This window comes from Periplaneta americana, chromosome 8 (assembly GCF_040183065.1).
Source record: "Periplaneta americana isolate PAMFEO1 chromosome 8, P.americana_PAMFEO1_priV1, whole genome shotgun sequence".
In the NCBI taxonomy this organism is placed as follows: Eukaryota; Metazoa; Arthropoda; class Insecta; order Blattodea; family Blattidae; genus Periplaneta; species Periplaneta americana.
The window spans coordinates 139,431,949-139,449,731 of record NC_091124.1 but is presented as its reverse complement, the minus strand read 5'-3'; the positions used below and the strand labels follow the sequence as shown (position 1 = coordinate 139,449,731).

The 17,783-nt window shown below is 34.4% G+C and overlaps 1 protein-coding gene and 2 long non-coding RNA genes across 8 annotated transcripts in view; 2 read left to right on the top strand and 1 right to left on the bottom strand.

Annotated features, from left to right (window-relative positions):
* Window positions 1–17,783, top strand: part of LOC138705098 (uncharacterized) — a 63,425-nt gene that overhangs the window by 23,950 nt on the left and 21,692 nt on the right. The window contains exon 1 of one of the 4 annotated variants that reach the window (XM_069833726.1): window positions 17,402–17,556. The exons of the other annotated variants lie outside the window; for them this stretch is intronic. The gene's annotated coding sequence lies outside the window, so the exon portion shown is untranslated. Of the gene's footprint in view, window positions 1–17,401; window positions 17,557–17,783 lie in introns of those variants that run through there. 4 annotated transcript variants of the gene reach the window in all.
* Window positions 242–3,744, top strand: LOC138705099 (uncharacterized). Of its 3 annotated transcripts, XR_011333614.1 has the most exons (7): window positions 431–779; window positions 1,211–1,401; window positions 1,601–1,668; window positions 1,814–1,883; window positions 2,620–2,681; window positions 2,784–2,905; window positions 3,244–3,744. It is a non-coding gene; the product is annotated as an uncharacterized lncRNA (long non-coding RNA). The 3 variants fall into 3 exon arrangements; XR_011333615.1 differs by lacking the exons at window positions 431–779; window positions 1,601–1,668 and adding an exon at window positions 242–374; XR_011333613.1 differs by lacking the exon at window positions 1,601–1,668 and having other exon boundaries at window positions 444–779.
* Window positions 4,545–11,766, bottom strand: LOC138705101 (uncharacterized). Its single transcript, XR_011333616.1, has 2 exons — window positions 5,677–11,766; window positions 4,545–4,904 (listed from the first exon to the last, which is right to left on the bottom strand). It is a non-coding gene; the product is annotated as an uncharacterized lncRNA (long non-coding RNA).

The following is a 17,783-nucleotide window of genomic DNA, read 5'->3' as shown; positions in this document are numbered from 1 at the left end:
GGCCTGTACTACGATCGCCTGTTAAAGCTCCAGATTCGTATACTCCAGCTTAGCAATCTGGAAGTTAAATATTTTGTTCTGTACTACCAGCAGATTTTAACTGCAGGATTGTTATACGGAAGATATAGTAACATTTTTATTACGTTGGCAATGAAGTTACTGAAAATGTAGTGAAATTTATTGCGTTGGTATACCTTTCCCCGCGTATTTCATGTTTATGTTCCGTGTTTATATGATAATATTTATTTTGAGGTTTTATTGTAAGCATTATTGTTATTATTTATTATAATACTGAAGCTCCAGCCAAAAAATAACAGAGTGAAGAACAGAAAATTACACATACTGTATGAAGAAACTTTACATGGAAGCAAAAGGTAAGATTTTAAAGGTTATGTTTCTTTTCGAATAATAATAATTCCTACCATATGATAGTATTTTGGTTTTAATTAGTAGGCCCAAACAGGACGGGTGCGGGTTCCAGCAAAAGTGCGTTTTTCTCCATAATCGTTGTTTTATTCATGTGTAACTGCACAAGAAGTGTAGGTGGCAATTATTTTTGTATTGAAATTAATATTAAGTGTGCTTTCAGTTTGTTGTATAGCCTACATTATTAGTGAATAGGGCCTATTTCTGTAATTTTTTAGAAATAGTGTACTTCACGGCTTCAAATCATGGGTCGAAGGCACAATAACTCGTTTAAAAAAGAAAAGTTCACTGGTACTGATAATAATGAATGATGTCTTTGGCCTGGGATTTCTAACCAACATTAGTACAGCAAGGTACACTGTTCCTAGCAAATTACCAATATTTCAGTATGTTAGGCCTACGTATTTTACTGTTAATAAATGGGCGGATATTTTGTATTAGGCCCATAATACCATTCGATCACAGATAGGGCCTAACATTATTTTTTAAAAGAACAGCATGAGGTGGAGAGACGTTTCCACTAAAATGCAATAGGCCTAAGTTATCTGTTTGTAATGCACATTCAACACCTCGTAAAATAATACAGAAACAGCAGATATTAAGTTTTTTCCAAAGTTTCTATGTACAGTATAGTCATATGTTTGATATTGTACTGACAATCGTCCATTAAAAGCTTTTGCTTATTTAGGTATAGAAACTTAGATAAGGGAAAATGAGAAATACAGTATATTTTCTAATGTTGTAGGTTGCATATGGAATTAACCTAGTTTTACTTCCTTTTCAGTAATATAGAATGAAGCATGGGAAGAATATAGTAACATCAGCACAAATACAAGGACCTGAAAACAGCTGAGAAGCAAATTTGAATTCTTGGAAAAGAACACAAATAAAATTGCTGCTGCAGAGAGACAATGTAGGCTACAAACAATTGGAGCCCCTCCAACTGAAGCAAAACCAAATCCAAACTTAGCCAAGGTAAGTGATTTAATTCTCCTATCAATTGAGTGATTTGTCAGTGATTTTGATTCATATTCAATGCATAAGTTCACTTATATGTTAAATTATACAATTATTAAATAATAAGCAGAGGAAATTGTATAACACAAGTTTGAATTCTTTTTATTTATTTATTTATGCATTCACTCATTTATTTATTTACTTACTTTTGTTACAGCCTTACTTACAGAAGTAGTAACTAAACCAAGTTCCACTGATACCAGTGCAGCTAATAACACGAATGAGGTTAGTGTGTAAGGAATTAAGAGTCAGAAGAAGAGATGAAGAGCTTTAGAGATAAAAAAAATATTAGATTCTTGAAAATTGTTATACAAATTTAATTTAATGTCGGTTTTACATTATAAAACTATTATTTCTTTTTTATTTACAGTACCATTCAGGTTCACAGTGCAATTCTTTAGTTTTTGAAGTGAAACTGGACATCCCAACAATATCTCCAGGTAATTTGATTTATACTACAAAACGTTCTTTCACATTCTACGTATGATGCTTACTTTTCCAATCTGAAATAGCTGTAACATGTAAACACATTTTCAGCCAACATGTTGAAAATAAATCTAACACACATACTATATGAAATCTGCAGCAAGCAGTAGATAAATTAGATGCAAAAATTAAAAAAAAAAAATGTTAAAATATAAATTGTACATAATGATGAAATGGTCACAAGAAATGGATGTCATAAAAAGTAAACATCATTATATTATAATATTATGTGGGATTTGAGTGGGAATTTGAAATTTATAAATGTAGGCCTAAAATAGAAAGTACACTAAACTGAAGAATTTATTTTGAGATTTCTCTGTAATGGGTTTGTAATCAGATTAGGCCACATTATGTTAAGTTGTATTTCAATTCTACTGTGAGGATTCTCACTTTGAAACTTGTGAATGATTTCTTGTGTACAGAAAAACGGAAAAATATCTCTTCATAAGATAAAACAGAAACTGACTACACTCTATTTACAATAGAACTATTTGCTTGGTTTTTTCTCTCTCTTTTTTATTGCAGCTTTACTTTCTTATTGTTAAAAATGAGTTTGGATTAATAGCACGTTAGAAAATACAATACTGTTACAGCTGCTGACTTTGAAGTGTCCACACCTTTATGATAAAACATCATCTTTCTCCAGAATTAAATATCTTAAGAATTAATTCCACTCTTAAAATATTACAGAGTTAGCTGGTGCAGCAGATGAAGGTCTTCCACTGTACGGGTGTCTACACAGTGTAATGAAAGTAAGTTTTAAGTGAAATTACTGGTTTATTCAGTGTAGGTAGTGTAGGCTAAACCCAGAAAGGTCTGAATATAAGCATATATCTCTCTCTTAAATATTTAAGCTGATAATGGAATAATAGCTGATCGAGTTACACCCCAAGGATGCTTAAAAAAAAAAAAAAAAAAAGCAAGCCTCTGAGGAATGCACTAGCCACATCGAAAAATCCTTCTCCATCTGTGAACTGTAAGTTTAATGTTTACTTAATTATACTTTAAATGTTGGAAATGCATGAACTTCAATACTATTACAGTGATTTCTTTAAAAAATACATTAGTTGAAAGTTGGATGCTAACATAACAAAGAATGATTTGAAATAAAAGTAAGTCATGTCCTCATGTTTGGAAAGAGATGGGGTTTGGAATATCAAAAGTAACATTTGGAGTTTTTACATTACTTTTTCCTCCTCTTTAATGGGTGGTCCATCTACAAGGACATCTTCAATTAGTGGCAGAAAGTAAATGCTACAAAAATCACCCATTCTTTATGTTTTAACAAAAAATATGTTTAATTTTGTTGACCAGATTTGTTTGACCTGGATGACTGGGAGATTACTTCTTCTCATCCTTCTAATGGAGTGATAATCTCTTGCAGCTGTTCTTGATCCCTATGGTCTCTGCTTTATCTGCTAGTCTTCAGGATTAGGTTCGAGTCAAGTGATAATTATAAGCTAATCTAAGGTTTCTGGTTGGGTTCGGGTCTGGTTCAGATCAGGCCGAGATGGACCGGGCCTAAGAATTATGGCCCGTGCAGATCTCTAACAAATGGGGCTTATAGCTGAAGTTGGCTCTGCCACAGTTTTCCAAGTTTTGTGTATTTGCATATGTATTTGTGTTGTGTTTAATTACAGTTACTATGTACTCTTATGTATTAGCCTGCATATTATTAATTTGTAAATATGACATGTACCATAGCATATATAATGAGACAGTGGATGTAATAAATGATTATGCTTATTGTATCTCCTGAAAAATGTCGTGTTTTGTTTACACAAAATAAATAAATAAATTTTAAACTTAATTGCAGCTATAGTCCATCTCTCTTGTTTTAAGTACACATTCACAGAGTACCTGAATACAATTGAAGCGTCAGCTGGAACAACTTTGTAAGTTACAAAATTTTCATTCGGTGTGTTACCGTGTAATAATGTTGTATGTCATGTTACTTTGCTATACTCCTTGGCTTGCAACTGTCCATCAATGCAGTACGTGAAATTTGTCCACTCTAAAGTTTGCTACCCTCATAAGAACAAAGTTGTATGCATACACATTTTTGCAGCTCCTGTAAATTTTACCAAATGTAACTTGTAACGTTGTTCCAGCCGACGCTTCAATTAATGTGCCTCTTGAAAAATGTTGTTTTACCATATTTTGCTTATGTAAAATAAATTTGAATTGCAGATACAGTGCATTAGCCTATTAAGAGATCACTGTGAGGGATCCAAGCAATAAAATATATTTAAAAAGTAACGATATGAATATGTTTGCATACATGAATCACTAGGCCTAGCGTGAATGAAACAGCTCCCTTGCAAAACATAAATTCCAATTCCAAAACTTTCAGGAAATGAAGAAAAACTGTCACGTCTAAAATTCAATAAACTGTTACAGTTTGTTAAATAATAATATATAGCAAGCATATCTTAAGTCTGATTAGTGAAATATGTTAGGCCTACTCCTACTGGCGAGCGATATATGCAAGGAAGGAGAAGGGAACTTGCCACCCTACCACATTATCTCCTGACAGTTGTCTCATGAGTGATGCCTTATTGGTATTCCAATCTATCTTCGGGGAGTTGCTTAAACAACTAGCAGACACAAAATGAAACAGTTCTAGGAAAACTTTAATCAAGACCTATAATATGTACACAAAACCTGTATTAAAATACTATTCAGAAGTACTCGTAACAGCATCAAAAAGATACACAGAATCCCTCGGGGAAAAAAAAAAAAAAAACAAGCCTTGCACTTAATTACTGGAGCAAATAAAACTACTCCCAATGAAGCATTAAAAGTCAGCACTTCAATTAAACCAAGCAGTAAGTGCAGCACTAGCTCGATTGACAACAATTCCTGCTGTAACTTCGTGGACCCCACAAAAATCTCCTACTGTTGTCAATGTTCTCCCAGTGGCATAGAATCTCAATACCAGTAGTAATTGGTCCATTGGAGGTAAGGCATTATTTCTGGAAAAATGAACAAACAATGAGATTTGGTTACACCTTTACCGGTAAATCTTTACAATAGCGTTACCAAAAGAAGGCAAGGACTCCCTACAGGATAGCCTGGAAGAGAGAGGTTTGGATGTAGTTTTGACATTTTTTTTTTTTTTAGACAATTGTAAATATATGCAAATCATACTAACCTAACCTGTCACTAACTCGATCTTACGAAAACTTGTCTTTTCCCTTTAATTAGTAAGGAAACACAGTTAATGAAATGAATGTGCTGCCCTTTCCTGCCGCCTACCCCTTCTATCTCGATAGAGCGATCCCGCCTACCCGTACCTCTCCATCGGACTCCACTTTTACAGCAACTTTCCACCTTTATTTGGGAAATTGGTATCGGCACTCAATTTTTCTTTCGTTTACGGTACATATGACTTGACTAGAAGCCAAATATGTGAATACATTTGTATCTTAAAGTGGTAACGCAATTGTGAAGAAATGATAGTTTAACATATAAAGGATTTTGATATATTATATACGGTTATTATTATTTTTTATATAAAAGTATTTTGAAACTTATTGTAGGTTGCCCTATATTATCATATCAATCACCTTAATACCTTGTAAGGGCAACAGAACACCTGCATGAAGCAACATTCTAACCTCACTTCTACTGTACGCCTATTACAGGTTACTGTACTTCAAAATAATTATTATAGTGCTATTATATACAAAATATTAATGTAACACCTACCGAAATAGTGTAGCTTATTATTAACTGTGTACTTACGATCTGTGTCTTGTTTCAGTTGATCATTGATTTCATGTAGTAGGTTTCATATTCGAAACTGTCTAAAAAAATTCTCGTCATCCCACTCTTCAAAATTATTTGGACGCAGCCTAATTCGTTTTGCTGTTCTGATATAACGAAGCATCTGCTCCAGAACTTATCATCAGAATCAGTATCAAAATTAAATTGATCCTTCAAATCACCAGTTGTACGACGTGCAGCCATCTTGATTTCAACACTGAGTTCCAACCTCCGGATAACGCCTATCTGCCACTCTGGCTTCCGGATTGCTAATCTGGAAGTTTAGCCTCCAGATTGCACATAACCAAAAGTCGTAGTACGCAATTACAACCCAACTTCCGGATAAATATGCCATCTGCCGGATAAGTTTAAACTAGAACTTTATCCGAGAGTCGTAGTACAAACTCTAAATGGAACTCATCTCAAAGAATCTATAAGCACAAAGTTTCTTGGTTTAGAATTGGATAATCACTTGAACTGGAAAACACATATAGAATGTATTACTCGTAAATTGAGCTCTGCCTGTTATGCATTAAGATCCTTATCTACTATTGGTGATATAAACTTACTTAAAATGTCATACTTTGCATATTTTCACTCTGTAATGAAATATGGATTAATATTCTGGGGTAACTCGTCTGAAGCTAAACACGTTTTTGTTTTACAAAAGAAAGCTATAAGAATAATGACCGGTGTGCATAAAAGGACCTCATGTAAAAATATTTTCCGAAACTTAGAAATCTTGACTTTACCTTGTGAATACATTCTTTCCCTAATGATGCTGTATATTAAGAACCAAGATAAATTCAGTACTAATCAAGATATTCATCATTTTAATACAAGACATAAATCAGATCTTCATCTACCCTCTGTTAGTCTAAGCTGTTTTAAAAAAGGAGTTCGCTATTCATGTATAACAGTCTTCAATGCACTGCCTAATTATCTTAAAGATTTGAAGAACAACGAGAAAAGGTTCAGAAAAGAATTAACCAAATTTCTACATACTCATACCTTCTACACAATTGATGAATTGTTTATGCTTGTGAATTGAATTATTCTACTTAAATGACATGTACAATTTTATATAGCTCAACTAAAATATGTTTTTATATTGACTTAATCTGTTTACTATGTATTGTATTTTTTGTTTAGCATAACTGATGAATTGTATGTACTGTAAATTGAATAGTATACTGTATAGGTCAACTGATGAATTGTTTAAGCTTATAAATTGAATTAATCTACTTCATATGAATTGTATAGCTTAACGAAAATAAGTTTGTAAATTGAACTAATTTAATTGTATATGTTTGTATAGTTTGGCTGATGAATTGTATATGTTCTTAAAATGATTACTAGTCTGTGTAGCTCTACTGATGAATTGTATATAGACCTACTGTAAATTGAATGGTAATATGTATAGCTCAACTGATGAATTGTTTATGATTATAAATTGAATTAATCTACTTGATATTAATTGCACAAATTTGTATAGCTTAATGAAAGGATGCTACTTTGTATTGTATATATTTGTATAGTTTTGGCCGATGAATTGTATATGCTTTAAATTGAATAGTAATCTATATAGCTCTACTGATAAATTGTTTGTGTTTGTAATTTGAAGTAGTTTGCATGATATGTATTATCAATTTCTGTATATCACAACTGGTTGAATTGTTTATGCCTTAAATTTAATTAAATTGTTTTGTATTATAATATAGCTCAACTTATGAATGATCGTTTGCGTTTGTAAATTTAATAATCTGATTGGCTATGTATTGTATACTTTTAGTAGAGCCATCGATGTAGCTCAGTCGGCAGACTCGCTGGGCTGCTGATCCGGAGCTGCGTTCGGGCTTGGGTTGGATCCCCCTTTGGACTTTGGTTTCTTCCGAGGTTTTCCACAGCCGTGGGACTGAAGCCGGATGGTCTATGGCGAGTCCTTGGCATCAACACCTTTGATTTGATTACCCCCTTTGATTTGATTACCTGGTTGGGTTTTTCCGAGGTTTCCCCCACCGAAAAGGCAAATGCCGGGTAATATTTTGGCAAATCCTCGGACCTCATTTCATCTCACTACATCTCGCCAAAATGTAAAAAAAATTGTACAACATTGTAAAAATTGTAGAAAATTACTAAATTGTTAAACTATAAAAATTTGTAAAAATTGTAATTGTAATATTGTAAAATGTTGACATGTTCCACATCTTAAAGCTTCATTGCTCATGTAAGATCTATGGAATAAAATAAATGAATGAATGAATGAATGAAGTCTTCAAAAGGCTTGCTTTTTAAGAACCGGTGCATGCGAGGTGCGAGGTCAGTTTCGTACAAATCCACACTACACGATTCAGTGGCGGCTCGTGAGTTCTAGGCTAGGTGAGGCCAGATTAAAAATAAACTCATGTCTTATACTGTATGTTTTTATAGGCGCCTCTCGATATTCCGTTATAGTTACATCAACATATCAGTTCATATTGTCAATCGTTGGACTAGAAAAAATACTTAAGAATAAAACATGCAATAATTAAAATATTTGTACACAGTGGTTAGTGCATTCATAATTAATAAAACAATAATCAAGTTAAGCAAATCAACAAACTTACAGTGGCCGATTATTTGTATAGCTATGCTGCTTTTCTATTCTTTTGATGCGCAAATTTATCAATCACTTTCGAATTATAGTTCGTATTTTGTGATTGTAGTCCTTGTAAATAGAAAGAACAGCCAGTGAATTTAATCTTTCTTGTGTCAGTGTTCCTTAAAAATAGGTTTTATACGCTTAAGGGTGCTGAAACAATGCTCTGCTTCAGCAGTAGCCACAGGGTCACAATAACTAATTCCAACAACTTTGTTACTTTCTGGAGTGTGTCTGTAAGCTCATTTTCATGGAGTAACAACATTAACTCACTACTAGAGGTAGGTATGTTCCTGAACGTGGGATTAGAGTACAATGCACTTAGTTTATTTCTAAGTATTTTCTTATTCAGCATATTGTATTGCGTAACAATGACTTGAAGCGATGACTCAGGGAAATTTTCACAATAAATAGAGAATATTTTGGGATAAACTATCGGAAATGCAGAAAGAATTCGGAAGTTTGCCATCTATCACTTATTTGACACTTTTTGGTGTCACACGCTTCTTTTGAATTGACACAACACCTAAAGTTTTATATGCTATAGCGTTGTTAATGTTGTTGTAGAATTTTCATGTGATTTTACTCTCTCAGACAAAAATGCCTCAAATCTGTACACCCCTTATTAGTTCACGGAGTTTCGCCTCCCAACAAGCAGACAATAAAAACAATATAACGATTTTCGTTTCTCACATGCCATTAACCATTGCTTTTGAGACCACTCAGAACAAAATTTTCTGCATTTATTTCAGTCCTGTTGAATGATATTAATATTTTTAGTAGCAATGGTTATTAAAGGAAAAGAAATCGCTCCGGTGCCGGGGATCGAACCCGGGTCCTTGGTTTTACGTACTAAGCGCTCTCTCAGTGGTTCGAACGCTTGGTACGTAGAATCAAGTACCCGGGTTCAATCTCTGGTGCCGGAGCGAATTTTTTTCCTTTAATATCCATTGTTACCATAACAGGTAAATTCTGTAGGACCAAAAATTATAATCTTTACGTAAATATTTTTAGGCTGAAAAGGTCCGAGAGCTTTAATTGGGATTCATTCTTTCAAATACTTTTGCACACTCTATAATACTTTTACAATTTTACTTAATAGTGTAATGTTATATACACGTTTGTAAATGTACTTATCCACATTAAACGCAGGGGCGGTTATTCAGGTGAAGTAGGTGAAGTGTCACTTCACGTATTTACGTGTAAAACACAATTTTATCTAATATTAATAATTAATTCCAGTTATTACAGATACCGTATTTCTGAAATAAAAAAAGTTTCCTTTTCAGTCGTTATAAACAGTGTTTAGTTGTATAAATAGTATCTGTAACCGTCCGCTGAATAGAATAATGTCAACTGTTATGAGCGCCAAGCGGTAACTATTGGAACTTACAATACTGTAAAGGTGAAATTATTTGGGCTCCCATTCTCATACAGCACTTGGTTTCCATGGTAACGTGACATCACGCACTAAAGAAAGATTGTATGAGTGAAGTGGGTTTCTGAGTCTTTCAGTTACTGAGAACTGTCAGACTTGTTGTAGGTGGAGTAACCAGTTTGCAGATCTAACGGTACTAATAATATAGAAGGGTTGAAGCCGATCTCCAAGGCTGGGGGCTATTGTTTAAGGGCTGTGAAATTTTACAGTATGTACTACCTGACTCGAGAATAGTATCCTCATTTCTTGTTTCCAAGCATCCACCCCTGCAGTGGTAAATTAGCTGGCTGTATGTTATTTTATCAGGAATATACCCCACATACATTTGCAAAGTTTAAAAGTTGTTTTCCGCCGCGTGTATTATTTTTTCCTCATGAGCTCATGATCTTGCCTGTTTTGTTCCAACTCTTGTATTTGAAAGTTTAACGCGCGTAAATGTACGCATGTAGTTTAATATTGTGTACATATATATTATTATTTAATGTATTTAGAATATATTAGTGATAAGTGTACATAGTGTATTAATCCTACATCATAGTGTATATTATATGTTTAATCATTATAGTGCTATTATACAAATACTTAGGTACCAGTACATAGAAAATGTTGATTAATGAGTGCGAAATATGTATCCCGAAAATGACACGGTTTGTAATTTATTAGAAATGTCGTTTTGTAGACTTAAATATGAGGATTAAAAAAATGTTTAAATTGTGGACGACCTACAGTTCCATTTGTTATTTGTTTTAAAAAGTGCTAAGAAAATATAGAAGTTGTGTAAAATAACTTTAAAAAATTCTTCCGATGAAAGAAGCTTTTCTGTTTGAAAAGATTGAAAATTTCACTCGGAATGCTACATCACAGGAGAGACTTTCATTATTATTATTAGCCTCATAGCTTTGTATAGAGTTATACGGCAGGGGCGGCTATTCAGGTGAAGTAGGTGAAGTACCACTTCTCCTATTTGTATGTAACGTTTAATTTTAACTGGTACTAATAATTAATTTTAATTACTACCGCTACTGTATTTCTAAAATATATATATTTTTTTTCAGTTTATATGAACAGCGTTTAGTTGTATAAACGGTAGCTGTACCCGTGGCTGGTAAGAAAAATGGCAACTGTTATGAGCACGGAGTGGTGCGGTGTTTATTGCAGCTTACAATTCTGTAGGGCAATGATATCAACGAGAGCGCAAACGTGCTCATAGCCCGTATGCGCTCATCAGAGCGCGTAAGGCATGCAGGTCAAGTCACTGGTGAACACAAGGGTTGTACATTACACATTGATGAAGAAGTCATTCAGTAAGTTTCAGGCTGACTAGACTCTTAACTTCTTGTGTAAGTGAAAGATGAGGTTGGTTTGTGGAAATTATTTAGTTATACTGTATAAACAAGCAGTGCCGAACGCCTGAAATTATAAGTTCATCTACAGAATGATATAATATTCAAATTAGTTTGTTTTTATTGATATTAAATAGTAGTAAATGTATGTAAAGATATATTGTAGAGCTTCTTCCTCACAGCATTGTATTTATGTTTACAGAATAAATTACAAACAAAAGTGTGTGCTGCTAATGGCGTAAATTCGTTAAATGTCAGTTAGGAGTTGTGTCTATAAATTGTCCAGATTTTCGTACATAAATTCTCAGTTTAACTATGTTTCTTACTATTACGATATTGTTCTGTCTAGATATTTTGAATTACGTGAATATTTATAAGAATTCATAATAGAAAAACAGAGACAGTCCAGAACTAGTTGACTCTACATGGATCGAGCAACGTAACTTTCTCAAGGATATATTAGAGCATCTGAACGTTTTGAATTTGAGCTCACAAGGAAAGAATCAATGAATTTGTGTCGACAGATATTATTAAAAGCTTTCAGATGAAGATTTCATTGTGGATGTCGCAGATCTCACAGCACAATTTTTATAATTTCAACGCCTTCAGTCATTGACCTCCTGTTCAACAGTGTAAAATACTGTAATGTTTTTAAAAAATCTCTGGGAAGAGTTCTATAGACGATTTAAAGATATTGACCTACTCCAGCTCAAGTTGGATTTGTGTCGGCAAAAATCAGGGGGAAAAAAAAAAAAAAAAAAACACTTCTATTACTCGAGAAGTCAGGAATTTAAATTTGTTTCTAGAAGTGTGATGATGCTCATATAAGCAGTACATGATTATGTAACAGTTAATAACAATAATTAGGCTAATTTTAGGCCTCATCATATAAACCTGCTTAAGTTAAAGAGAAGCTATGTTTATTATTTGTTATATCCTACTATATTATAATTAATTGCATTTATTAGAGAGGTGCATGCTGCAACAACATGCTTTTATTTCTTGTTTTCTTGTATGAGTGTAACACATTATCTATTACTTAAGAGTAGTTTAATTCGTCTTGCAGTGATAGGCCAATAGAGTTCATTTTGTTCACCCCTTCTTGTTCACCGCTGCTGCTTGTAGAACAGATTCATTGGAACCCAAGAGCACTTGGGAGCAAGTAGCGTCTTTCGCGTGCTCTGACCTTGACATCCCTGCTGTAGAGTATACTCGTAGGTGAAACTATTTGGGTTCCCATTCTCATTCGACACTTGATTTCCATGGTAACGTGACGTCACACACTGAACTAACAGTCTGCCCGTGAAGTGCATTTCTAAGTCTTTCATTTAAAGAGAGGTGGTTGAGGGTCGTTGTATGAGTAACCAGTTTGTAGGTCTAACGGTATACTTATAAACGACAAGGGTTGAAGCTAATCTCCAAGGCCTTAAGCTGCTGTTAAAGGACAATTTTGCAGTACCACCTGCCTTGAGAAAAGTATTCTCATTTCTTTCGTCCAAGCAGCCACCCTTGCAACGGTAAATTAGCTCGCTCTATGTTATTTTATCAAGAATACACCCCCTACATTCGCAAAGTTTGAAAGTTGTTCTGGGACAGCGGTCATAGTGGATGTAGTGGCGTGTATTCTTTTGTCTCATCCCAGTTTTGTTCCAGCTCTTGTATTCGGAAGTTTAACGCGCGTAGTTGTTTGTACATGTGTTCTTAAAGAGTGTGTATTAATATCTTACTATTTAGTGTGGTTATAGTGGTGATTAGTGTATATATTAGTGTCAGTGTATGTATATAACCCTACAGTGCTTTTTTATACAAATAGTTAGCTACGGTACTTAAGTTATACAGAAAATGTTTATAAGCGTGTGTGAAATGTGTAGTCCATTATGTATCCGGAAAATGACGTAGTTTATAATTTATTAGAAACGCCGTTTTCTAGATGGAAAGACGAGGATAAGAAAGATCTTTTAACTTCTGGACGACCCACAGTTCCACTTGATTTTTGTTTCTTAAAAAGTGTTAAGAAAATAGGGAAGTCATACAAAATAACATTCAAGAATTCCTGGTTTTCAGAGTTTACGTGGTTGTGTAGTAGCAAATATTTGCAGAAGTTATTCTGTTGGCCTTGTTTGCTGTTCAGTACAAAACATAATGCATGGAACAGACAGGGATTTGGGGATTTCCAAAATATAACGCGGTCATTGTACAACATGAAGATTCGGGAGAACATTTAAAATGTAAATTAAAGTTAAGAACTTTTGAAAGGAATAGGAACAGTATTGCTGATGCATTGAAAGAAAATGCGAGACTGTGTATTACTAAATTCAAAGAAAATGTGCGATTAAACAGACAGTTATTGAGAATAGTGATTAAGGCGGTGTTATATTTGAGTAAACAAGAGCTTGTGTTCAGAGGACATGACAAGTGTGTTTCTTCGACAAATCTTGGGAATTTTAAGGAATTATTGTCACTACTAATTTCAGAAACTTCCGTGGAAAATCAGTGTCATTATGATAAAATTAAAAACATATTTAGTGGCAATTCAAAAACCATTCAAAATGAAATTTTAGGTTGTATTTCAGAATATTTACAAGATCATATAAAACATGAAATTAGCAATGCAAGTTTCTTTTCTGTTGAAGTTGACCATACGACAAATATACGTCAAAAGTCACAGTGTTCTGTCATTGTAGGATTTGTAGGTTCAGAAGGAACAGGAAGGAACAGTAGTTGAACGGTTTTTGGGGTTTTATGATGTAAGTGCTGATAGGTCTGCTGGAAATTTATTTGACTTGTTAGACAACATTTTAAAGGAATCATGCTATGAAAAGAAATTAATTTCTCAGTGCTATGATGGGGCAAGTGTCATGTCCGGACAATTAAATGGACTCCAAAAGAAAGTTAAAGACAAGGCGCCTCAAGCAGTTTTTGTACATTGTATGGCCCATCGTCTTAATCCAGTTCTGCAGCAAAGTTGTAATAAGATCTCGAAATGCCAAATATTTTTTGCAAGTCTTAGTGGCATTCCGTCTTTCTTCCATCACTCTGCAAAACGAACCCATATGATTGAACTTACTGGTGCTAGACGAGTACCAAGTCTTACTGATACCTGTTGGTCGTCTAATTCCAAACTTCTTAATGTCATAATTGGAGATTGGAACAAACTAAAAAGGGCATTTGAATTAATTCTGAACAGCGAAGACGCCGATACTAAATCGGTTAGACTCTGTAATGGTTTCTTAAATGAAATGAACAAGTTTGAATTTACATTGTTGGCAGTTGTGTTCAATGATATTTTTGGATATACTGACATTTTGTTTGATGTACTTCAGAAGAAATCCTTGGACATTGTTTATTGTGCTGCAAAGATAAAACTTAACGTGTGACCTGATCAGTAATCAAAGAAATGAACAGCATTTTTCTGCTTTATTTGAAAAAAGCAAAAGTTTAAATGACATCAATTTGCGTCGAGGATGTACAGCAACAGAAGAGGAGCTTTTCGCAGCTATCTAATAATATATTATGAAATATTGGACACCATTTTAATGGAAATGCGTCTGAGATTTCAAGACTGCAATAGATTAAGATTTCTCAGCCTTGCTGATGCAACAAAATTTGAAGAGTACGCTAGAGACCTCCCTAGCGATGGAGTAGAAAGTTTACAGGAGTGTTATCCACAAATCTTTTGTAAATCTCAACGATTAAGGCAAGAACTTCGGCTCTTCTATGCTGATGAGTCTTACAGAAATCTTACATCTAAGAAAATAGTGCAACTGCTTGAGAAAGATAAAGACATTTTTGAAGAGACATATAAGTTATTCTGTTTGATTCTCACCATTCCTTGCACAAGTTCTTCCGTCGAAAGGAGCTTTTCTTGTTTGAAAAGACTGAAAACTTTCACTCGGAATGCAACATCGCAGAACAGACTTTCAACATTAGCTACCATAGCTCTTCATAGAGATGTACTGTCCACCCTGAGTGAAGCTCAGACATTTTATGAAGACATCATAGACAGATTTGCAGCTTTAAAAGACAGGAGAATTGAGTTGGTGTACAAGAAATAGGGTGAGTATTGAAATAAATTTATTTTCTTGTTTGAATGTGTTCTAGAACTAGTAAAACTTTACATAGTCTATGAATAGTATTCACTGCTTATGGTGTTAGTAAAATTGTGGTTGTATTTGTATATGTGAGTAGCACTTCACCTATTATTTTCACAGCGAGCCGCTACTGATATACTGTCCACCCTCAGTTAAACTGAGACATTTTATGAAGACATCATCGATAGGTTTGCTGCTTTAAAATGTAGGAGGATTGACTTGGAATGAAAGAAATTGGGTGAGTCTTGAAATAAATTAATTTTCCTGTTTGCATGTGTTCTGTAACTATTAAAACTGTACGTAGTGTACGAATAGTAAAACCACTCATTATATTGGTAAAACTGTTCATGCATTTATGTATGTGGACAGCACTTCACCTATTTTTTTTACGGCGAGCTGCTACTGATTAAACGATGCACAAACTCACACGCACTTTACAGTGAACTTACTGTATTATAGAACTTCAATTTTAACACAAACCTACAGAGTCCCACGCCGTGGGGTCGTGGTCTAAGGCATCCTGCCTAGGACTCGCGTTACAGAATGTGCGCTGGTTAAATTAACTTGATGTAACAGTATGTATGCAGATGCATCTGCAGATAGTATAGCATTTCCTTTAGCTGCTTATGTGGAGCACAGGGCTACAACAAAGAAGCACCACTTTGTCCTGTTCCTGGCTGGGTGCATTTTGAGATAATTCAAATAATATGTCGATGTGGACAGATATTCAAAACTAGTTAGCTGGTGTTTTTCTGTGGACTTCTCACACGTTATCCACCTTTATTGTGTTGGAGATAAGAGCGTTGGGAGGAAGGAAAAAAAAGACTCCGCGCATGCATACAACAGAATGACAAAATATTTATAATTAAAAACATCAAGGTGGGCAAAATGGGACGTTGGAAGCCATCCCAAACTGGTATAATATTGGTAACAAAAACAGTTCTTGATTTTCATGAAAATTGTCAATAAAGCGAACTTCAAATATCTTATGCCAGATAGATGCATGCAGGATTCGTTAGAAAATTTATTTTCTACTGTCCGTTCCAGAAATCCAATCCCGGTTGCAAAATAATTCAAAACTGCATTGTGATTTCTCAGCTTTTCTAAAAAAACGAAGCATTAAAATTACGCAGTTTGCGATTCTGAACAATTAATTGAGTTTCTAGGTACATATGTAAGTAAATCCGAAACGGAAAGATCTAGTGAAGATGAATGTTAGTAAAAGGAAATTGATATAGGCTAAATTGTAATTTAACTGAAAATATAAATAGTGACTTGAGTGAACAACAAGCTCTTTATTATTTGTTGGGGACAGTTTTGTTCAAAATAAAACAAAATAAGTTATAGGCCTATAGTATTTGTGAAAACTGTTTTTCATCTCTAATAACTGATAACAGGGATGAATCTATAAATTTTATTAGCACATTAGTGACCCTCAAGTCGTATAAGGTAATGTCACTTGTATACCCTTGTAAATTCGTATTTGATATAATTCTCTATGCAGGAAGATGTGAAACATTGGTAGAAAATGAGTTGAAATTAAAGGATTTGAAGTCTTTATTCATTAATACTTCAACTCATACGTTCCCAACTTGTTTTTTATTTATTTTAGTAGGTTATTTTACGATGCTTTATCAACAGCTTAGGTTATTTAGCGTCTGAATGAGGTGAAGGTGATAATGCTGGTGAAATGAGTCCGGGGTCCAGCACCGAAAGTTACCCAGCATTTGCTCTTCTTGGGTTGAGGGAAAACCCCGGAAAAAACCTCAACCAGGTAACTTGCCCCGACTGGGAATCGAACCCGGGCCACCTGGTTTCCCAGCCAGACGCGCTGACCGTTGCTCCACAGATGTGGACCCCAACTTGTTATAATATTTTTGAAAATGTTAAGAAAATTGTGTGTTATAGCAAGTGCACTACAACAATCTGCTAGCCCTAAATGTGGCAGTCGAAATGTTGGCATGAGAATTGCAGTGGAAAATTGCTGATGTTATCCCAATTAAAATGGACATAACATAAATAATAAAGTGTTATCTCTAATGAGTCATTTCACTATGACAATAATGTTTATTAATCTTTGTCTGCTGTATTCAATAAACCACAACATGTATGATATCGCCTTTAATGACCTTCCTTCTAGCATTACTGCTTAAGCTGTGCCGAGCAAGGAGTAGCCTAAATATGGCCGCCGCCACCGAGAATGCGATGCTCTCTAATATACACTGCTCTGTGCTGGGGAAGAATCCCAACCAGATTTTCCTGTTGGAACTGACTTGTCATTCTAGCTAGTGAAAGAAGAAGTCAGCGTGTGTTTGAAGAAAATATACTGTTTTCTTAAAATATTTCAAGGTAAGAGAAACATATGTACAACATACAGTACTACAGAAAATCTTTGTTATGTGATAGTGGTGTATAGGTGATACAATTACTTCTAAAGTGCCGTACTCACGAAGACGATTATTGACGTTTATGTTTGTATAACCTTAAATGAAAAGCGAAGTGGCGTCTGCGGGCAAAGTGGATAACTTATCCGCTTTGTCCTGCCACCTTTATTTGCCTATATAAGTGTCAGCTGT